Below are 10,538 nucleotides of genomic sequence, written 5' to 3' on the forward strand. Positions count from 1 at the left end.
AAGTTTATTGTGTTGCTTTCAACACCAGGATAAATTGATGATGTAGAGATGCCGGCGTTGGACTGGGGTGGGCACAGTAAGAAGTCTTCCAACACCAGGTTAAAGTCCAACAGGTTTGATTGGAATCACTAGCTTTCGGAGCGCAGCTCCTTCCTCAGGTGAGTCTACCTGATGAAGGAGCTGCGCTCAGGATAAAGTGGAGTAAGCTATCAGGGACATCAATGGGAGTCCTAAGTTGTCATCTCCGTCCCCGTTTAGTGTGCTCTGTTGGGACCTTCCACTCCTCGGTCAAGTCAATCACTGCTGCCTTTGGCTTTGGTCCATTTGTGCAAGTTTATTTTGTCCAGTTTTGTTCACTGGTATAGAATCACAAAAAGGCCACTCGTTTTTTTGGGGAAAAGCAGGGAGGTTGTGCTCAAACATTACAAAGCTCTGGTTCGGCAATGGCTGGAAAAGTGCACTCACTTCCGGTCAGCACACTAGGAAGGATGTGTGGGTTCTTGAAAGGGTGCAGTGGAGATTTTCCAGAATGGTTCCAGTGATGAGGTTTTGGTGACAAGGTGGCACAGTGGTTAGCACTGCTGCCTCACAGAGACAGGGACATCGGTTTGATTCCAGCCATGGGTGAGTGTGTGGAGTTTACACATTCTCCCCATGTCTGTGCGGGTTTCCTCTGGGTGCTGCGGTTACCTCTCACAGTTCAAAGATGTGCAAGTTGCATGGGGTTACGGGAACAGGGTGGGGTAGTGGGTCTAGATAGGCAGCTCTTTTGGAGGGTCGGTGCAGACTCGATGGACCGAATGGCCTCTTGCTGCACTGTAGGGATTCTGTGGAAGCTGGATCTCCTTGGGGCAAAGGAGAGTGAGGGGTGATTTGATAAAGTTAGACAGGATTATGACAGATTTAGATAAAATACACAAAGAAAAACTTCCCATTGGCTGATAGTATATGGATTAGCGGAGACCTACTTAAGGTTTTGGACAAGTGATGCAGGGACATGAGGAAGTACATTTTAATGCAGCGGGTGGTAATGAAATTGAGCTTGCTGCTTCCGAAGGTGGTGGAAGTTTCATAGATTCATAGAATTTACAGTGCAGAAGGAGGCCGTTCGGCCCATTGAGTCTGCACCGGCTCTTGGAAAGAGCACCCTACCCAAGGTCCACACCTCCACCCTATCCCCATAACCCAGTCACCCCACCCAACACTAATGGCAATTTTGGACACTAAGGGCAATGTAGTATGGCCAATCCACCTAACCTGCACATCTTTGGACTGTGGGAGGAAACCCCCCCCCCTCCCCATACACACGGAGAACATGTAGACTCCGCACAGACAGTGATCCAAGCCGGGAATCGAACCTGGGACCCTGTAGCTGTGAAGCAATTGTGCTAATCACTATGCTACCGTGCTGCCCCTGAGTTGAGATGATCAGTGATTTCAAACGGAAATTGGATGGGCACTTGAGGGAAATGAATGTGTAATATGGGTTACAGATGTAAAGTCAGGGGTTGGGACTAATTAGATTGCCTACCAGAAGCTGGATGTACTTGATGGGCCGAGTGGCGACCTCCTTTACCTTGATGACGTTAGGCCTCTGCTTATGATATTTCAATAAGAAGTCTTACAACACCAGGTTAAAGTCCAACAGGTGTGTTTTGAAACAAACTTGTTGGACTTTAACCTGGTGTTGCAAGACTTGGTACTGTGCTCACCCCAGTCCAACGCCGGCATCTCCACATTATGATATTTCAAATGTTACCATGTGTATGCAAAATAACGGAAGTGCATGACAAAACCAGCTTGTTACTTCCTGATTTGCGGTTGTTGTGAATTCTTTAATGTCATTGGCTGCCCTGATATTTTTTTAATGTATTTTATTCCAAACATGTATCTAAACAGGTTACAGCAAATACGCACCCCGGGAAACATACTTCCTAGCAATCAGCTATACAGTTTGTACAGATTTTTCCCCTTTTTCACCCTTCCCCCCGCCCCCCTGCTGTGACGAACTGCTCCTCAAACATGGTCACAAACATCCTCCACCTTTTCTCAAACCCCCATACTGAGCCCCATAACGGGTCACCCAACCAAGCCCCTACCCCCAGCAGCGATGCCGACCGCCACTCCAGCAAAATGCGTCGCGTGCAATCAGAGAGGCGAAGGCCACACAATCGGCCTTCCCCCGTCCATGAGCTCCGGCTTCTGTGAAACCCCAAATAGCGCCACCAAAAGGGTCCGGGTCCACCTCCTCCTCCACTATCCTGGCTAAGACCGCGAACACTCCCACCCAGAAACTTCCCAATTTTTCACAAGCCCAAAACATGTGCGCGTGATTCGCTGGCCCCCGCCCACTCCTCTCACACTCATCTGTTACCCCCTGAAAGAACCCACTCCTTCTCGCTGAGTCATATGCACCCTGTGCACCACCTTAAACTGTATCAGGCTCATCCTTGCACAAGAGAAGGTCCCGCTTACCCTATACAGTACCGCACTCCATACTCCCCAATTGAGGCTGCCCTGACATCACTGTTCCACTGCCCTATCACTGGTGCCGCAATGAAATTAACATTGAGATAGATCAGATCCACTCCACAGAACCGACTAGAACTCACTGCCGACTGCAAAATCCAGGCCAAGATAGTTTTCAAGTTATCCTACTTGGTACAAAAACAGGCTTACTCTTGTCAGACCTTTTTGACGTGGGAGTGGGTGGAGTGCCTTTGCTTGGCGCCAGGATTTCTCAGCTGGGATTTTCTGGCAGAAGCACGGTTAATATCTGAACTGTTTTCAGGGAGTAAAATACATGTTGCGTCATTATTTTGAACAGAGACTAAATTTAATTCCTCAAATCGGGGTCGTGGGAGCTATTGCTTCAGACCTGAAGGCCAGCAGCTGCCTGCGTCTCCTTCATAATCATGCCCTGTTTACAAATGCACTTTGAATTGAGCTCATTTTAAATTAGTCTGCATATAATTTTTGTCTTGCTAATTTATGTTGCATTTTGAACCCATCTAACTCCTGAGGGATTGCCATTATAGAATTTGACCCAAGTACGCATGAATCTCCCAAGACATTTTAATAAGTATCGATTTTTTTTTTACATCGAGGTTAAGTGATAAATTACATTTTTGTGAGCTTTTTAACCAAAGATCCAACTTATAAAATTTTTCAAGGTCCAAAATAAAATTTTGTTTCAGAGTCACTCTCCTCACCGTTATTGTAGTATTTCTTGTTTGTGGGTGTTAGAATTATATCAATCACTGCATCTAATTGTAAATAGTTGTGGGAATTGTAAACCTCTCGGCATTATTACTGTTATATTTTACACGATTATCTCCAACCTCACCCTTTCCCCACTTTCCTTGCATTGTGGCTGCTCCCCCCCGCCGTTATTCAGTTATCGACAGAAGCTTTTCGTCGAATCAGATTCCACAGAAGAAGGCCATGCAGCCCATTATCCCTCGGCTGGCTCTTATGGGAGAAGGATCCATCCCGTCCTTCTTGCCCGCTCTTTCCCTCATATGTCTGCAAAACTTTCCCTTTCAAGTATTTCATCAAATTCCATCCTGCACGTTGTTATTTAAATGTGTTCCACCAGGCAGTGCATTCCAGAACTTAACACTTTTGCTTCAATCCTGTGAGACGGGGGAGTGGCCAATTTGCAACCGTTGTCTTTTAGGGAAGCATAAAAGAATTAAATCTGTGACAGCAAAGCTAGTTTTGCTGAGAAGTTCCAGCCCAATTGTTTATTTACTTGCGCCGTTACTACCTGCCTTAACACCCCCCCCCCCCCCCCCCCCCCCCCGCTTCACTTTGCAACACAATAATCTTTATTGTCACAAATAGGCTTACATTAACACTGCAATGAGGTTATGTGAAAAGCCCCTACTCTCCACACTCTGGCGCCTGTTCAGGTACACAGAGGGAGAATTCAGAATGAGCAATTCACATAACAGCACGTGTTTCGGGACTTGGAGAAAACCAGAGTGCCCGGAGGAAACCCACGCAGATACAGGGAGTGCATGCAGTTAATTCCGAGCATATAAATTAGGAGCGGGCGTAGGCCATTCAGCCCCTTGAGCCTGCTCCACTATTCAATAGGATCATTGCTGATCTGATTGTAACCTCAGCCCCACATTCCCGTCTACCCCAATAACCTTTCACCCCTTGTTTTAAAATTTTTTTTAGAGTATCCAATTATTTTTTCTTCCCCAACTAAGGGGCAATTTAGCGTGGCCAATCCACCCATCTTGCACATCTTTGGGTTGTGGGGTCGAAACCCACGCAGACACGGGGAGAATGTGCAAACGCCACACGGACAATGACCCGGGGCCGGTATCAAACCTAGGACCTCGGCGCCGTGATTTACCCCCTTGTTAATCAATAATTTTTCTCGCTCAACCTTACGAATATTCAAAGACTGTGCCTCCACTGCCTTTTGAGGAATAGAGTTCAAGACTCACGACCCTCAGAAACATTCTCCTCATCTCTGACCTAAATGGGCGATTCCTTATTTTAAAAGTGGCCCCAAGTTCTGGTGATCCACAGTTTAACTCCTGTTGTTCCACCTATCGCAGATATTCCCGTTTATTTCTCTTCTGTCATTGTCTGCTTTCCAGTTTCCCCGCCACTGTACGTGCCCAGGATCAGTTGCATATCTTAAATTTTTGCCAATTCTGACTGAAGGACATTGTTCCGGAGCATTAACTCTGTTTTGTTCTACGGATGCCTCCTGCTCCGCTGTTTGCTTCCAGCATTTTCTGTTTTTATTTCAGATTCCAGCATCCACAGTATTTTGCTCTCAGCAATTCACCATATCTCCTCCAAACTCCTCATGAGTGACAGTGTCAGCCATGGCCCAAAGGCAACATTCGTGTCTGTTAGAAGGTTGTGGGTTCAAGTCCCACACCAGAACTTGAACACAAATGTCAAAGCTGACACTCCACTGCACTTGGGCAGAGAAATGGCAAATGGAGTTTAATCCGGACAAATGTGAGGTAATGCATTTTGGTAAGTCTAACATAGATGGGAATATTGAAAGTCAGAGAGATCTGGGCGTGCAGGTCCACAGATCTTTGAAAGTGGCAACACAAGTGGACACGGTAGTCTTCATTAAACGGGGCATTGAGTATAAAAACTGACAAGTCTTTGCAGTTGTGTAGAACCTTGGTACGGCCGCACTTGGAATATTGCGCACAATTCGGGTCGCCACACTACCAGAAGGATGTGGAGGCTTTGGAGAGGGTGCAGGGGAGGTTTGACAGGATGTTGCCTGGTTTTCAGAATCCTTAAGGTTTTCAGAATCCTTAAGGAGGAGGGGGAACAGTCACAAGTCGTGGTACACATCGGTACCAACGACATAGGTAAGAGAAGGGACGGGGATTTAAAACAGGAATTTAGGGAGATGGGGTGGAAGCTGAGAGCCAGGACAAACCATGTTGTCATCTCTGGTTTGTTGCCAGTGTCACGTGCTAGCAAGTTGAGGAACAGGGAGAGAGTGCAGATAAATACGTGGCTGCAGTGATGGTGTAGGAGGGAGGGTTTCAGTGACGTGGATAATTGGAGCACATTCTGGGGAAAGTGGAACCTCTACTGACAGGACGGTTTGCACCTGAACCAGAGGGGCACCAATATCCTGGGAGGGAAATTTGCTACGACTCTTCGGGGCGGTTTAAACTAATTAGTCAGGGGGGTGGGAAAACGAGCTGTAGTCCAGAAGCCAGTGTTGAGAGTAGTGAGGTACTGAGGAGGGTATCAAGGTCGCAGGAGTGTACCGACAGACAGGAAGGTGGATCTACTTCAATGCAAGGAGCATCCGGAATAAGGTAGGTGAACTTGGAGCGTGGATTGGTACTTGGGACTATTATGTTGTGGCCATTACGGAGACATGGTTAGAACAGGGACAGGAATGGTTGTTCCAGGGTGTAGATGTTTTCAGTAAGAGTAGGGAAGGTGGTAAAAGAGGTGGAGGAATAGCATTGTTAATCAAGGATAGTTTAATGGCAGCAGAAAGGCAGTTCGAAGGGGATCTGCCTACTGAGGTAGTTTAGGCCGAAGTTAGAAATAGGAAAGGAGCAGTCACGTTGTTAGGAGTTTTCTATAGACCCCCGAATAGTAATAGAGATGTGAAGGAAGAAATTTCAGATTATGGATAGGTGTGGAGGTCTCAGGGTAGTTGTCATGGGTGACTTTGGCTTTCCAATATTGATTGGAACCTCTATAGATCAAACAGTTCGGATGGGGCAGTTTTGCACAGTGTGTGCAGGAGGCTTTCCTGACGCAATATGCGGATAGGCCGACAGGTGGGGCCACATTGGATTTGGTATTGGGTAATGAACCGGGCCAAGTGTTAGATTTGTTTGTGGGAGAGCACTTTGGAGATAGTGACCACAATTCGGTGTCTTTCACTATTGCAATGGAGAGGGATAGGGCCATACGGCAGGGCAAGGTTTATAATTGGGGGAGGGGTAATTATGATGCGATTAGGCAAGAATTAGGGAGCATAAGATGGGAACAGAATCTCAGGGAAAGACACAAATGAAAAGTGGAGCTTGTTCAAGGAACAAATACTGCGTGTCCTTGATAGGTATGTCCCTGTCAGGCAGGGAGGAAATGGCCGTGTGAGGGAACCATGGTTCACAAAAGAGGTTGAATGTCTTGTCAAGAGGAAAAAGGAAGCGTATGCAAGGATGAGAAAACAAGGTTCAGTTGGGTCGCTTGAGGGTTACAAGGTAGCAAGGAATGAGCTAACAAAAAAAAGGGCTTCGGAGAGCTAGGAGGGGGCATGAGAAGTCCTTGGCAGGTCGGATCAAGGAAAACCCCAAGGCTTTTTAGAGAAATAAAAGAATGACCAGGGTGAGGTTTGGGCCGGTCAAGGACAGTAGTGGGAACTTGTGCATGGAGTCAGAAGAGATAGAAGAGGCGTTGAATTAATACTTTTTTTCAGTGTTCACCAAGGAGAGGGGCCATGTTTTTGAGGATGAGAGTGTGATACAGATGGGAAGGCTGGAGGAGGGAGATGTTCTGAGGGAGGATGCATTAGCAATTTTGAAAAACCTTAGGGTCGACAAGTCCCCTGGGCCAGATGGCATATATCATAGGATTCTTTGGGAGGCAAGGGATGAGATTGCAGAGCCTTTGGCTTTGGTCTTTGGGTGCTCACTGTCCACGGGGATAGTGCCAGAGGACTGGAGAGTGGCGAATGTTGTTCCTCTGTTCAAAAAAGGGAATAGGAATGACCCTGGTAATTATAGGCTGGTTAGTCTTACTTCGGTGGTCGGTAAGTTAATGGAAAAGATCCTGAAGGATAGGATTTATGATCATTTGGAAAGATGCAGCTTAATCCGGGATAGTCAACACCGATTCGTGAAGGATAAGTCTTGCCTCACAAATTTGATTGAATTATTTGAGGAGGTAACTAAGTGTGCAGATGAAGGTAGAGCAGTTGATGTCGTATACATGGATTTCAGTAAGGCGTTTGATAAGGTTCCCCATGGTCGGCTCATGAAGAAAGTAAGGAGGTGTTACGGAAGGCCACCCTCCAGCAATTCAGCAAACTGCACCGTTTCCCGGAGGTCAAATGTCTCCCTCTCTAGCAGGTGCTGGCGAACGCAGTGTGAGTCAATGCCGGCAACATCGGCATCCCGGATCAGAAGTTCAGTGTGCTTAATAGCCGACACCGCCTCGCAGTTGCAGGCCCCGCCGAGCACCCGAAAAACGCGCAGAAATTCTGCCAGCGACTCTCCAGGGCGCTGACGCCGCGTGGCAAGGAGGTGCCTGGCAAACAGTCCATTAACCCATTTCACATACCGTCCTTTCAAGAGATTAATGGCTTCATCAAACGAGGCCGCGTCCCGGAAGATGAGAGAAATTTGCGGGTTCACCCGGGAGATGAGGACTCGCAGCTTGTGTTCCTCGGCGACGGCGGCAGAATTGATGAAAGATTCTAGACAGCGTAGCCAGTGTGCGAAGCTGACATTGGCGTCGGCTGATTGGGGATCTATCTGCAGGAGGTCCGGTTTGAGATCCGGATCCATGTTAAGCAGCTCTTTAATGTAAGTCAATTAAATTGATATGCCATCAATTAATGAAAAATGAAAATCGCTTATTGTCACGAGTAGGCTTCAATGAAGTTACTGTGAAAAGCCCCTAGTCGCCACATTCTGGCGCCTGTCCAGGGAGGCTGGTACGGGAATTAAGACGGAGAACGCAGAGTGAATTAACTATGGCTTTAATTGACTTACAACACAGCTGGCAGTGTGCCCCAGAATGAGGCAGTGTGAGAGGTCGGCAGTTTATATACCCAGGCCCTATGGGGAGGAGCCGCGGGCAGAGCCGAAACCGTGGCAATACTGTACAACACGTAATACTGTGGCAGCACAATACAACACAGTGGTTTCGCCGCATGTCTGCATCGCCAGCTGCTGGTTGGAGGCCGCGCTAAATCCATCTATGATATATAGCCCATAGGCATATCACCACAATGATCTCATTGAGTGGCGGAGCAGCCGCGATGGGCCAAATGGCCGACTTCTGCTCCTACATCCTATGATCTTATATTATGCCGAGGGAAGTTTTTTTCCCCCCCAAGGAGAGACAAGCAAACTTAAATATTAGAGCATACTCTTGGACCTTCAAAAAAAATGATTCTGTATGAAAACGCAGAGTTATTATTGGTTTATTCACACTTCATTGCAATGGAAACAGTGCGTAAGGAAGCAAATAATATGGTTCAAGGAATCGTCAGAAAGCACAGCTGGGATGGATTTTAAAAGTGATAAAGGCTACAGAGATGTCGGGAGATTTGAAGTATCCTGGTTATGTTGAAGCATAAGGACAACATATGGCAACGGTAGTAATTATTTTCAGAGCTTTGCAATCATTTTTGCTTCACTGGTGTGATGTAATCCTGGCAGAGTGTGTGAAGAAACAGTGCTGGATGAATTGAAGCCTATGTCAGATGTGCAAAACCACAGAACAAGTGACAGTGACGAGATAACGCAGCAGGAATTCTACCCAAAGCGTTCAATCTGGATTTTACAACTTTTATTTGTTTACGTTGAGAAATGTTATTGTTTTCTGGTGTGTTGTCTGCTTGCTGGGGTGCGGTCACATGTGTCACAGAATCGTACAGCACTGGAGGCCACTCAGCCCATTGCGCCTGTGTCAACGTCTCGAAAGTGCTATGCAATGAGATCAACACCCCTTGTAAAAAATGGAGGGGGCTGTGTCCCAGCTCCCACCTTGTTTGGCATCTTACCCTCCATCCTGTCTTTCGTCTTCCCCACAGATATGGAAGGATTGGAAAATGTTGTGTGTCAGATGAGGATGTTTCCTAATCTGGAGAATAAGAAAAAGGATTGGATAGGTAAATTAAAGTGTGATAGTTATGAGAAATCTGGATAGGTAGACAAGAAGGCCTCTTTCCTTTGGTTGAGGAGCTCACAGGAAGCATAGATTAAAGTTAAGCGATAGGAGGTTTCATTTTTTAAAAAATGTTTTTATCAACATACATATACATACATCAAACATAACCAAAACCAAAAAGAGGACAGGAAAGCACATAACAAAGCAGATAAATAACCAACCCCCCACCCCCACCCTCTCTGCTGTTACCCTCCACCCACTCTGCCTCCATTTTCTTTCACCCACAATGTCCCCCCCTCTCCCCCTACTGACTTCTTAACTATCCTTGAAGAGGTTGGGCAGCACGGTAGCATTGTGGCTAGCACAATGGCTTCACAGCACCAGGGTCCCAGGTTCGATTCCGGCTTGGGTCACTGTCTGTGCGGAGTCTGCACATCCTCCCTGTGTGTGTGTGGGTTTCCTCCGGGTGCTCCGGTTTCCTCCCACAGTCCAAAGACGTGCAGGTTAGGTGGATTGGCCATGCTAAATTTCCCTTAGGGTCCAAATTGCCCTTAATGTTGGGTGGGGTTACTGGGTTATTGGGTAGGGTGGAGGTATGAGCTTGGGTAGGGGTATGGGTATGGGCTTTCCAAGAGCCGGTGCAGACTCGATGGGCTGAATGGCCTCCTTCTGCACTGTAAATTCTATGTAAAAAAGTTGAGAAACGGTTTCCATCTCCAGGCAAACCCCTCCAGAGTCCCTCTCAAGGCGAACTTGATTTTTTTCCAACCTAAGGATTTCCCAAGTCGCTCACCCAGAGCCCCCACTCCCCCGCCCGGTTTTGGCGACCCCGAGTCCTTCCATTTCAACAGGATCTGTCTCCGGGCTACCAGAGAGGCACAGGCCAAAACATCGGCCTCTCCCAGCCCCTGGACTCCCGGGTCTTCTGAAACTCCAAACATCGCGACTTCTGGACTCGGGACTACCTTCACCCTCAGCATTCAGACCTCACATCAGCAAATCCCTGCCAAACTCCCTCCATGTTTAATGCAGGCTGAACACATGTGTTTAAGCACAGTGGGCTAAACAGCTGTCTTGTAATGCAGAACAAGGCAAGCAGCCCGGGTTCAATTCCCATACCAGCTCCCTGAACAGGTGCTGGAATGTGGCGACTAGGGGCTTTTCACAGTAAC

The sequence above is a fragment of the Scyliorhinus canicula genome, chromosome 2 (assembly GCF_902713615.1).
Source record: "Scyliorhinus canicula chromosome 2, sScyCan1.1, whole genome shotgun sequence".
Classification (NCBI taxonomy): Eukaryota; Metazoa; Chordata; class Chondrichthyes; order Carcharhiniformes; family Scyliorhinidae; genus Scyliorhinus; species Scyliorhinus canicula.